This window comes from Vicugna pacos, chromosome 8 (assembly GCF_048564905.1).
Source record: "Vicugna pacos chromosome 8, VicPac4, whole genome shotgun sequence".
Lineage (NCBI taxonomy): Eukaryota > Metazoa > Chordata > Mammalia > Artiodactyla > Camelidae > Vicugna > Vicugna pacos.
The window spans coordinates 6,512,182-6,525,708 of record NC_132994.1 but is presented as its reverse complement, the minus strand read 5'-3'; the positions used below and the strand labels follow the sequence as shown (position 1 = coordinate 6,525,708).

The 13,527-nt window shown below is 48.0% G+C and overlaps 1 pseudogene; it reads left to right on the top strand.

Annotated features, from left to right (window-relative positions):
• The first annotated feature begins 5,781 nt into the window (after positions 1–5,781).
• LOC102541242 (epithelial splicing regulatory protein 1 pseudogene) lies at positions 5,782–7,046 on the top strand (annotated as a pseudogene).
• The last annotated feature ends 6,481 nt before the right edge of the window (positions 7,047–13,527 follow it).

Below are 13,527 nucleotides of genomic sequence, written 5' to 3'. Positions count from 1 at the left end.
AAGGGGCTTCTTCCTTGCCAGAGGGTCCGGTTGTCAAAATCGTCAGCCGCCGAGACCCATAGCTCTGGGGATTATTAAAGTGGTGGGACCCAGAAGTTCCCGGCACTACTCTACCCCTGACCTTTTCCCATTAGGGAATCCTTTCCAGCACTAATGGGAAGAAGAAGTAGAGGCACCTAACATACTGACTTAGACGTAGAAGCAACACCCACAGCGCACAGAATCGGCCATGGAGGCTCCAGATGACCTTCCATGAGCAAGGGCACAGACTTTCTTTGGTTGGACAGGTACGGTGGGGCCAATCAAGGCAACCTAATAGGGGATTGAGCTTTACAGGTTAGGCTCAGAGCACGGCTGCTCCCCCAGACCCACAGAGGGCTTCTGCTATGATGCTTGTGACCCCCCTCACGTTCATATGTGAAAACCCTGATACCCGAGCTGATGGTACCAGGAGATGGGGCCTTTAGAAAGTGATCAGGTCAGGAGAGACACCCTTCATGAGTGGATTAGTGTCCTTATCAAAGAGATTTCAGAGAGCTAGCTCGCCCTTCCGCTGTCTGAGGTCACAGCCAGAAGTCAGCAGTCTGCCACTTGGAAGGGGCTTTTGAAGGACCTGGCCACGCTGGCACCCTGATCCCGGACTTCTGGCCTCCCGACTGTGATAAATAAATTTGGGTTCTTTATAAGCCACTCAGTCTTGGTATAACATGCCCAAGTGGACTAAGAAAGTCTCTCTTTAAGTTTTTAATTGAGCCTAGAGATTCTCTTTCCTCAGCCCTGAGAATTTTACCCTCTGGAAGTGTGAGGCTAAATTCGCAACTTCACTTCAAGCAGATGAACAGAATGCGAATGTCTGTAGGAAGGCCACTTTGGGCTTTGCTGCAGAGCCCTCCTTTCCAGCCAGATCTGTCTCCCACACATCGTGACACTACGGAAGAACCCACTCTACCCTTCTGGCCTAGCCCCCGACCTTTTCCCTTGACTCAGAACTCAGAAAATGCCTCATGGAAAAGTCTCCCTGTGTCTGGTTGGGGGCAGGTTCTACTTCCTAAAGATGCCACAACAATCTCTCCCATGCCACATGTCCCTTATACAATGGGACTGTGACATTTTTTTCCATTGAGGGGTGGAATGTATGTCCCCTCCTCTGGAAACTGGGTTGGGTTCTGTTTCAGTCAACGGAATATGATGGAAGCACTGCCGTACGACTTCCAAGGCCAGCTCTTAAAAAGTGGTCCAGCTTCTGCCTTTCTCCCTGGAATTTTCTCTTTATAGTCCTCAGCTGTCACAGTAACAGTTCAGGTACCCTGAAGCCACCAAGCCCTGAGGAAGCCCAAGCTGTCTGATGGAGATGGTGTGGAGAAGCCCTGGGACCACATGGAGAGAGAGAGGAAGTGAGAGAGAGAGAGAAAGAGCGTGCGAGCCAGCCATTTAGCACATGGCTCTTCTAACTGTCCGCCATTCCAGGTCCAAACACATCTGACTGCAACCACTTAGAAACTCTAGGCCAGAATTGCCCAACTGATACTTTCCAGAATTCCTGTCCCACAGAAACTATAAGGGAAAATGAAATGATAGTTGTTAAGTCTAAACCTACATTTTAGAGTGATATTTTTCAGAGACATGCATCACCAGACCACCCACTTTCCAGTCTGCGGGACTAGCACCATAAGGCAGTCAGAATCTCTGCCGTTGCTTTCTTCCCCTAAAAGATCTGTTTATCGGGGCCAATAGAAACACAGCCTGCGCCAAGCTCTGGCAGTTTCCCAGAGGAAATAAAACGACTGGCAATCAGGGGATCATTTCAAAGAGATTTTCTTCCTTTGGAATTTTAGTGCATGTGGTCCTCGTGGCTTCCTTTCGTCTCTGATGGCTTTAAAAATGCATTTTTTCTTCAATGTATTCATTTTTCAGGTTACTGCAGTAAGATTCTTGGCCTGCAAATCTATCCTGCTCCCATCCTATTTAAAGGAAAATACCCACTTTGCTCCCTACATGCATTTCCAGCTTAGTTTTTCTATTTCATCCGTCACTATTTAGAACAAAACACACACACACACACATTTTTGTTATTTGTTATAATACTTAGAATTCTGATCAGTAAAAATCTAGGATTTTCTGACTCCAAAATAACCTTATAGACATTCCATTTCTTGTCTTGAATGATGGATTATTATTATTAATTATTATTATTATTTTGGTAAATTTCATCATTTCAGAGTGTTAGGGCACTGGGTAGCAAACATAGTCATACCTGAAGCAAAACAGATGCCTCAGAAAAAGCTTCCCCACTTCTCCAGGGCCCAGACTGGATCCCACACCCATACACCGACCTTCACCGTAGCACTTTCTGGATGTAGTCATTGATACAAACCAGTTATGTTTCACTCCTGGATTTGGGGCCAGGAGACTCACTAAGGATTTGGAGGTTTTGTTAAAATTGGGGAGAAATGTCCAGTTATTAGTCTTAATACCAAACAATACAAAATAACTTATGCAAATTCTGCTGAAAGAAAATATTGGACAGCTATCAGGAGGTCCAGAGAACACAGCATCTGGCTAACCAGCTACAGAAGCGGAATAGGACGTAAATGAAAGAAACAGCATAAATCCAAGATTCTGCTTAGGGCGACTTCGCCTACCAGGAAGTTGCTGTCAAGGCACAGGACCCAGACATTCCAGAACCAGCACAACATTGCTTACCCATCATTTACTAGGTTCCTATTCATTCCAAAAAGATTCTGAAAAGAGGCATTTTGCCCTCATTTAGTGTTGTAACCTTGAAAGACAGGCCCCATATCCAAATTTTCCTGGACTTACCCAAAATATTCAGATACTGCATAGTAAAAAGACAAAAAACCAAAAACACACCCGTGGCCTGTCTTTTCCTTTGCTGTGCAATGTTAGTGGTACATCTTTACTTGCCAACATCGATAAAGCACAGTCCACGACAGTCCAGGGTTTCTCAAATACATCCTCTGCATTCGATTTCAAATTTAGTTGTGCTCTAGACCTTAATGACCGTGGCTAAATTACAGCTATTGCTGCTATAGCAAATGATCACAAACGGGATGGTTTAAGCCAGCTGAACTTCATTGTTTTCCAGCTGTATATGTCAGAAGTGTGACATGGGTCTCACTGAGTCAAAATCAAGGTGTTGGCGAGGCTGCACTGCTTTCTGGAGGCTCTAGGGGAGAATCCTTCAAAGCCAGAAACCATTTGTCTTTTTCCCTGTGCTGTTACATTTTCCATGGTGTCAAAAAGTTTGTTTGTTTTTACTTGGTTGGGCCCACTTTAGCAATCCACGATAATCTCCCCACAACCTTAATCACACCTTCAGTGTCCCACTTGCCATGTAGGGTAACATATTCACAGGATCTGTGGCCACTGGGGAGAGGGTGGTATCCTGCCTTTTGTTCGCTTTTTGAGAGCACTTTAATTTCTGACAAGTGAATCTCAGGACGGTGGCAGACTCTGGGACGAGGGGGTGGATGGCTGCACCGGGACTGGAGAGCCTGGCCCTGCATGGACACATGTTATCACTGCCCAACACTCTGATGCCTAGTGGGTGGTGTGGACCTTGAACCTTGGACCACTCCAGCCTTAACATGGAGTCGAAGGCAGGGTCAGGGTCACCTGGAGGTCATGGTCTCACTGCTGTTTGCTGGCCAGCAGACCACCCGCCGCCCTCCTCCGTGTGCTGGTCATGGCCACCGGTGAGTAGTTTAGTCGCACTGAACCTGCAGGCAGGAAGGCCGGCACGGTATACCGAGATGGGGACAGGGTGGGCCTAAGGGGCTGAGGACCTTCTGGACAGGGGCGCCCCACCACTCTCGGCACTGGACTTCCTCCAGGCGCTGAGCTGCCGACTGGCCAAGTTTGCGCAGCACTGCAGGGATGACTCTGAGGGCTCTGATGCCAGCCCTGGGGCGAGCCAGGGCCTCTGGGTACAGCCAAGGTGCTCTGCCCGGCCCGGCCTCCTCGGGAGGTGGGCAGCTTCTCCGGGTCCACCACGCAGTTGCTGGGTGCGGTAGGCAGCAAGGGGAGGAACTTGAGGCAGGGCAGAGGGTCACGGCGAGGGACCCCAAAACTCTGCGAGCTCTCATCTGAGTCCGCGGTGCCAGGGGCCAGTGGGCAGGGGATCCGACTGGGAAAAGCTGGGCAAGGACTCACCCACGGACGGGGCGGCATCTCCTCAGCCTCCGGAGCACCTGCCACCCTGGAACCCGGCCTCTGGGACCCAGCGCTGCAGTCCCTGGAGCTGCGGGGGCTTCGGGGGCCAGTGCCACACCCTTGCGGTGCTCAGACTCGTGGGGCGACACGGAGCACAGGTCCCCGCTGGGCGGGAGGCCGCGCAGCTGGAGCTCAGCCCCTCCTGGCTTGCGGAGAGGGGCGCAGCCTCGTCGTCCCCGGGGCGCGCGCGGGGCCGCTAAGGCAGCGGTCTCCGGCCCGGCTGCCCTGGCCGGCCCCGGCTCAGCAGCAGCACCCGTGGGTGCAGGCTGGCGAGAGCGCGCGGGCCGGGGCTGCAGGCGGCCAGCCGCCGCTCAGCGTCTCCTCCTCCGAGCTGGTGCCCTGCTCCCGCCGTGTTGGCCCACGCTCCCGGCTGCTTTCCATTCTGGAGGCGGCCACCAGCCGGGGGCCTGGGGGACTACAGAGCCCCTTGGGGATGCGGGCTGGGTCTTGCCACCCGGGAAGCTGGCAGGGCCACAGGGTCATGTGTGGGTGGGTGTGTGGAGGGGGGCGCCCTGTGGGGCCCAGGGCTGCCTGGGCAAGCACCTTTCTGCATCCGACCACAGCGGAGGCCGCCCGGGGCACCTCCGGGGCCTGGGTCCCAGAGCGGCCCGGCTTTACCTCCCGAGAGGACCGGGCTTCTTCATCAGCCCCTCGAGGGGCCTTGGCATGTGGCAGCCCGTTCCGAGCCGCCTCGGGGCGCTCCTGGACAGACTTCTCTCCTGGGCTGTCCAGGGAGACCGAGCTTTTTTGGCTCTCAACTCCTCAGGGGTACTGCCAGAATCCCCAGAGGTTTTGGCGGGGTGGGGGTGGGGGGCAGTGGGCTCCGGCAACAATCACTAGTGCTGCAGGAGGACCAGGTGGTCCAGGAGACGGGAGGGGGGCACCCTGGGAGCAGTGCACCATCTCCTTGGGGGCTGCTGACCCGGGGGGGCCAGCAGTCCGCCAGCCCAGAGCGGGCGCAGCGCTCACCTGTCCACCGGCCCGCGTGTCCGCTGGAGGGCTGGGCTGGCAGTGGCCAGTGATGCTCAGCCAGGCCAGGAGGCTCAGGACTCAGCTCTGCCTGGTTCCGGCTACACACCCGCCACGAGTAACACAACACCCAGGTTTGATGAGAGGAACTGGCGAGGCTCGTCTTCCTTGGAGACCTCGCCGGCCACGCGAAACACGCGACTGAGGCTGCGGGCGCCGGGAAGTGGGTGGGTCACAAGCACCAGGACCACTCAATCCAGCTGAGCACCGGCTTCCAGCAGCTCGCCTTGTGGGTAGAGCCTCTGACTGTGAAGTCTGCATCACCTAGGGAGCCGGAGAAGATGTAGTCCCAGGGCTTGGGAGCCTGAGGAAACCCATGGAGGCTGGGCTGGCTACAGTAGCTGAGAGGGGCAGAGGCCCAGCTGTCAGCCAGGTGCTCTGAGAACTGGAGAGGCCCTGGGAGGCCTGCAAGCACCCGAGGTGTGAGCACCACAGGTCAGCTTTGTACTTGGGTGGCTGGTTAGTAGCTGTTTGCATCAGGGGAGGCATGGAAGGGGAGGGGAGGGGACGCCTTTCCTTTTTCTCTTGGAAGAGGCTTTAGCACAGGCTCTCTCATTCTCACTTCTGCCCCACCTCATGGCCTTCGCACCCCGCTTCTCCCCCCACCTGTCTTCATGAGGGCATCTCCAGATTACTCGGTGGCGCTTTTTGGAATCACTGCTGGGGCCCCCGGCTCAGGAGCTGATCGTGCTGTTACGAAAGTCATGGATCTGGCCAACAAGCAGGTGGGACAGTTGCACTAATAGTCAGACCAGTTCAGTTGGAACTGACGGAGAATTAACTGTAAAAAAAGAAACTAAGATGGATGCTAGAAGCCAGTCCTCTGTACGAGCTGGACCACGCCCTCTGATAGTTTAACCAGTGGGCAATAAACAGAACATTGGGGTAGGAACCTTCTCTCTCTGTACTGATGTGCAGTTTCATGTCAGGCAATTCCTGCATCCTGAGGCTTCCAAGAAGAATGTACTATTGCCTGAATGCTTCTATTCCTTTTTTGACTTCTGAAAAGAATTCGAGAAGCGTTGCCTGACTTCACCTGATACTGATAAATTAGATGTTGTGGAAATGACAGAGTGTTTAAATTTTGAGTGGACAGGTTCAGCCTCCTGGTATGGAGACTCTCATGTTGAAGATATGGGGAATATAATTTTAGCAGTGATTTCAGAGCCTTATAGTCACAGATTTTCAGATCCAATGAGAGTAAATCACAAATTTGAAAGTGGCACTTGCAGCAAGATTATTGATAATGACATTGTAGTCAGGGCTTGGGTTTTATCTTGGGAGTCTCATTTCTAGAGATTTCAAGATTCTTCAAAGGATTGCATATTACGTGCGGAGGAGCAGCACTTGGTCTGAAAGCCTGAGCTCAGAGGAACAGAGCAGCTCTGGTTAGGTTTGTGAGCGAGGAGGGCAGAAATCTAGCATTACACGTGCACAAACATCACATGGAGTCCCAGTATGCAAACAGATGAAGATTTTCTTAAATTTGCTGGTGGTACGTCCAAAGAGGGAGCGCAGTTTCTCTGCAGGGAAAATCAAGTCATTGCCCACATGCCGGAGCTCCCTGTCATGGCTGCGGCTGAGAGAGTGGCATTTTTTGGACGGCATTTCCCTCTTCCTTCAAGGCGGGGAAGGAAGGCATCCTCTTTGTTACCCACCCAGGTGGCAAGCCACCAGGGGATGTTTTGTCCTTTTTGCTTGTGAGAAATATGCATGGAAGGCATTGAGGAAAGATGGGTGAAAGATACATTGAGATCCTCAGGAGCACAGTGGCTGATGGTTAGCAGGTGGAGTTGGCTGCCACCCTCCTGGCACGTGAGTGTGTTCGCCAACCCAGAAGTCCTCTGAACCCCGTATGATTGGAGTTTTTGTAGAGGTTTCATCACAGAGGCATGACTGATTATTAACTCCATTTACATCTCCTCTCATCTCTCTGATGAATAAGGGTTGGAGCTGAAAGTGCCAAGCTTCTAATTATGGCGTGATCTCTCTGGTGACCAGCCCCCATTTGGGAGCCCATAAAGAGTCACCTCATTAGAACAAAAGATGCTCCAGGAAATTCCAAGGGATTCAGGAGTTTGGTGTCAGATGCTCTTGTTACTTGGAAAATTTCTTGGGAGCTCTGCGTCAGCAGCTGGGCTCAAAGACTAAACTGAGATTAAAGATGAAAGATCCTCCTGTATCACCCTGATTTCCAAGGGGTTTAGGCGCTCTGCATCAGGAGAGATAGATGTTTTTTATTATTTCACACCAGCACAATGAGTCTTTTGTCCTGTTACACCCCACCTTCACTTTCTCCCCACCACGTGATTTATCTGGTTGAGCCAAAATCCTAGGCTGCCGATACTTTTGTAGACGAAGCCACAGCTCTGATGCCAAGAGGCTTTCTTTATTAGTTTCCAACTGCTGCTTAATAAATTACCACCAACTGGGTGGCTTAAAGAACATACATTTATTAGTTCACAGTTCTGCAGGGTCAGGAGCCATGTGAGCTTGACTGTGTTCACTGTGTAGGGTCTCATGAGGTCAAAGTCAAAGTGTTGGCCAGGCAGGGCTCCCATCTGGAGGCTCTGGAGAAGAATCCACTCCCAGGCTCATTCAGGCTGTTGGGCGGAATTCAGTCTGTGTGGTGGCAGGACTGAGGTCCCGTCTTCTTGCTGTGGGCGGGGGATCACTCTCAGTTCCCAGAGACCACTCCTGTTCTTTCCTGCGGCCTCTTCCATCTTCAAGCTGGAAATGGCCTGTGGACATCCGTGAATGTCCACTTTTGGACCTCAGCATCGCAGCACATCATCCAGTCATGAGACGATGCTTTCCTGCAGTTCCTTTTCTCAAATTGCCAAAGCCACTGGGTCTCTGCACCACCTGCCAGCTCTTTGGGCTGCCTCTGGAGCCCCTTGCTTAGGTCCCCTGGGTGAGAGAGGAATTTATGAGTGGGAGGCACCTCTGGCCCACCCGGATGAGGATGGCCACTTTTTTTTTTCATAAAGCCATCACATTCAGTATTTACAAGATCAATTCCATTCTTGGTTCTAAAGTTACTGGCCACACAAGGAACTGTCGACTTGTAATAAGAAACATAAGAAACACTTACGCTCTTAAAAAATAGAATAATAAATAAAATTTTAAACCCTTATAAAATGAACTGCTTGTTGCAGACAGCTTCCCCTCTTCTGGGGAATAGCATAGAAGTCAGTTTGTCAGGGCTCAGGGCGTCGCACTTGGTAGCCCCCCCCCCCCCCCCCGTCTCCCCGCCCCCGGTGGTTCCTCCCCACAGCCAGCTGCAGCCCTTTCATTTTAAACCCGGCCTGAGGTCATCATTCTCACCTTGGCCAGGAAGAGCCAGAAGGCAGGCCTGGTGAGCTCCGGACTGAGACCGTTTGTGGAGAACCTCTTCCCAGCCTCTTTGGGAGAGGTGAGTACTGACTCCCTGGGAAGGTTCCCAGCTGCAAAATTTGCTCCTCTGGCTGCTGGGAGCGAAGGGGGAGCTTGGGGATCGCTACCTTACTGGGCTGTGCTTCTTGCATTCCAGCCCCAACCCTCACTGTGCTAGGAGAGGACTTGCAGCTGCAGTTTTTGATTCCTAACTAACCACCTCCCCCAACACACACACACACACACACACACACACACACACACACACACAGAGCCTGGCACAGAAGCTAGCTGCTCTCCCCAAAGAGAACAAGCCAGCTCAGGAGATGTGGGAGATGCCATCTGTGCTGTTTGTTTTGGGAAGCACATCACTCTGGGTCCTGGCAGAGTGAGCCAGCACGGTCTGGATGGATGACAACATTATGATCACAGGTGTGGGAGTTGGCATGGAGGCTCCAGGTGCCCGAGAAAAGCCCTGTGATTCTGCTGGCTCGACAGCTTTGGTGCCAATAAGGGTAGAGTTCACACAGAGGATCTGCAGACTCCACAGAACACAGCCCATGCCCAAGGGAATGCCAGAGCACCAGGGCCCTGAGTGGGGCCAGAGTGGGCGGGCAGATGCAGACAGTAGTGAGAAGGATGGCTTGGTGAGTGACCCAGTCCATCCACGATCCTCCTGCTGCTTGTCAACAGTGATCGAAGGAAAGATCATTCCCAAGACTTGCTCCTCCAAACATTTGTCTTTTAAAACATTTTTTAAAATATAAATGTGGTAAAAGGTGATTTAAAAGACAAAATGTATAGAAAGTGGAGTAAAACTATGCAAACTGATTTTATAAAATAAAGATAAAAGATTTAAGATATACAACCTATTCCCTTGAGATTAGAAACTGTAATTGTGTCTTTATTGTAGCCATTCTCTGTTATTGTTAAAATACAAAGGAATCTGAAAATATTTATACCAACGGAGTCCTTGGATCTGGTGCTGTGTCAGTAAGTGACAGAAGGCTTCTGCGGTTTCTGATCTGTTGAAATGTACACATTCCGATCTGGTTGCGCCTATTTTTAAAGCCCGATTTGTGGGAATAATCAAGTAGAAAATCTAAACTTAGATAAAATGTAATGAGCAACTAACTGCCTTTCACTCATCTGGAAAATCATTCCAAAGTCGTCTCTTTTAGATCATAAGCAGGAAGCCTATACTTTTGAGCAGGCATTTTATTTATTTTCTCACAACACGGCCACCAGGCAGGCACCAGGCTTGCTCTACTGCCGTCTCCAGGGATGACGTGATGACACAAAGGTTTGCTCCTACCTGTTCCGACTGTTACCCTCAGAGAAGTGGGAGCCAGAGCCAGACAGGCATTGTCTCTTTCCTGTGACACAAGTCCTTCTCATTGGCTGCTTTGCTGTGGAATATGGAGATCTCAGCCCTGTGTACCCGGGAACCTACTGGATGCCTGACAGTGCAGGGGACCCAAGTATCCCAGATACCAAGATTACGGTGGTCTCCAAACAGAAAAAAATATCTGTGTGCCCCTCAGACATGGGAGATAGAACCTGCCAGTTTTCTGTGTTAGAGATAAAAGATGGAAGCAAAAATAATTTTGCAAAATACTAATTCTAAAGAAGCAGGTGGATTTAAAGACTTGATTTTAAAAGAAAAAGATTTTCTCAATTTCCACAGTATACCAGATAGTTTTGTGGGGTCATAATTGAAAAGATCAAAATAGAAGAGCTCAAGCTGCCGTCTGTATCGTCATCATCTGATTTAGTACGTTTCTTCCCGTCTATCTTTGCATTATTTTTCCTAAACAAGAATATTTTATACCCAGCAGATGCTCCGTTGTGATTGTGGTTGCACAATTTTTGATATCCTCTAAACTGGTACAAGATCATAGAACAGGGAAAATAAACCATCAATTGGAAAGCACACAGCCCATTCCACCCAGTTTCTGCAGGAAAGCGTGGATGCTATTTTAAACCGTGTGCCCTAGTTTTGCCCAAATCCAGCTGATCCACCTGCCCAGATTCCATATTTGAACATCAGCTGATTGAGAGAAGGGGGTTAAGTAGGGCTTTGTGAGCTTAAATATCCTTCCATTTCATCACCCAGATTCTGGGACAGGAGCTAGGAACGATGTCTGTTTCTTCTTCCTCACCCTTTCTTCTCTCCCTAACTGTGAAAAACAAATCTACCCCAAGTCATACCCTGGTGTAGTCCTCCTGGGACATGACCATGGCTTTCTTGGTCACATCTGTGTTGGAGTTCAGCGTGCTGTTAGACGTGTTGTAAAGTAAAACAGATGACTGCTCATATAAACAAGGTCATATTGTAGATCCCTTGCTAGGGCCAAAAAAAAAAAAAAACTTGCTAACCACAAATAATTCCTAGTGATTTTTAAATCAGATTGAGTGTCATGAATATTGTGAGTAGCTTAGTCCTTACTTGGGAAAACTGCGAAGTACAGGTGCTTATTTTGTTTTTCTAAGTTCTTCTTTAGTCTAGGAATTATGAATAATTTGTATCTATGCTAAAAATCATTATACCCAGAAGAGTGTTACTTAGCCAGCTTTCTCGCTGTCAGAGAATGCAATTGCAAATAAGCAAAGGAGGAATGCTGGAAGGAATTCTTGTTGTTGAATCAAAGCATAAGTAGATAAATACACAGATCAATGGATAGATAGAAATATACACACAGAGATGAAATATAGATGAATATGTACACGTGGATTAGCTTACATATACATATTGGTATGCATATATATATATATATATATATTTCTTCGCTGTCTTCTGAGAGGACCTAGAAGAAGGGACATAAAAGTGGCAAGGAGGACGCCTCCCGCCCAGTCTTGGTTTCTGACTACCATCATTCAGTAAAAGTTGATTCCAGTCCTAGGGCAGAAAGAATACAACATGAATGTGACAAAGTAAACCTTCCTTGGATTTCTTGGTGTTACTGTTTAAACCTTAGTTAGCTTCCTGAGCCACGGGCAAAGTCATATGATAAAGATAAAGAATGTTTGCTTTCATTTCCCTTAAAATATTTTACGTTTTGCATACAATGGTGCATAAATGAGCTTAGTTCCCCTCATCCTCTCCCCGCTAATGATGGAGTTGATTGATCCCATCCAGTAACCCTCCTCTTACCTCCCAGAGATCCAGATGCTTTCCTGCAGGGACAGGCATCTGGATTAAAGCATTGTCTCCCTATCATTTGCATTTCAAAAGGGATGGAATCCTGGGCAGTGGTGAGAAAAGGGTTTATCTTCCTCTTGGAGAGAGAAATTTACTTGCAGAAGTGTTGACCTAGGGATCTGTCCACCCTATCTCTAAGGCAACAGAAGAGGTAGGAGCCGGTCAGGGTAGTAAATGGTCTCTTTTTCCTTTTTAAGTGAACAGAATTTTTCATCTTTTGCCTACAGAGTAAGACTGCCTCTTGCATTGGGTGTTTTGATATCTGACTCTTCTTGGGTCACTTTTAAGGGGACTGATGCAACAATGACATTATGGTTAGTGACTATGTGCTATAAGTAGAATAAAGTTATTTTTTTTTTTTTTGCTACTGGTGTTGTTGATATCAAGAAAAACATATGTATCTCAACAACTATATTTGTGTGTGTGTGTGTGTGTGTGTATAAATCAGCCCCTTAAAATATGAGCCTGGAACATCTGTAGTACCAAAAAGTGAGGAACCTCTTTAAAAAAGGACACAAGCATGTCTACAGGACACAGGAACCAAACTGAAGGAGCTTCCGAAGGTCACAGCTGTAACTGTTGAAGTAGTAGTAATGGTTGTAGTAGTAACAGTGTTGTTACTGGATTGTAACCTTATCCAAGTAATCAAGCTTACAATCACCAGTAATAAGACTCATTGATATCTTACACTCACTAAAATTCACATCACCTCTATGGTTTTCTTGCCCAAATTGCAAAAACTTCAATCTAATTTTGAGGAAACAGCAGAGAAACACAAATTGAGGCACCTTACAAAATATCTGACTGACGTTTTTCCATAGTATTAAGGTCTTAAAAGCTAAAGACTGACTGAGTGTCAAAAATTATGGGAGATCAAGAGACACAGCAACTTGATACAATGTTGGATCCTTAGATCCAGAAGTAGAAAAAGGACATTAGTGGAAAAACTGGTGAAACTGGAATAACGTCTTTCATTTAGTTAACATTAGTATACGAATGTAGTTTGCACTATGGTTATGTAGGATGTTAACATTAGGAGAATCTGGATAAAGGTACATGGGAACTCAACTATTTTTGCAGATCTGTGATTCTAAAATTATTTTGAAATGAAAAATTAAAAAATAAACTTTGGCTAGGAAACACATCATGAGGTAATAAACTAAAGCTAATTTAACCTGGTACTCAGTATAACCAGTCCTTTACACTATAATTGATATTTATTAACATTTTCTATAACTCAAAAATTTAAATGAACATCCATTTTGGTGTTTATGACCATCAACTATTTAAAATATAAGCAAGGGAAGAGCTGGATTGAATACACAAAAACACTAGCGGTACTTACGTGTTCAACTGTAACGGCACAAGTGCTTAGTGAGAGTCTGCTGTGCGCCCGGCAGGAGCTGCTAGAGAAAATGAGTGAACAGGATAGAAACGATCTTTGCTTTCAAGGAATCTTACATTCTATTTTGGGAGACATTAAAATAATCATATAACATAACACAGTATATAGTAACTAAAATAAACACTCAAAGAAAAACAGTGGGCAGACCTCCTATAGAAAGGATGATCGGAAATGACTCTGGGCGCAGGTGACAGAGATGCTGAGAAAAAGGCTGAATAGGAAAGAGAGAAAATTCCAGGAAAAGAAAAACAAAAATACGTGTCACAGTTTTCCAACAGAACAG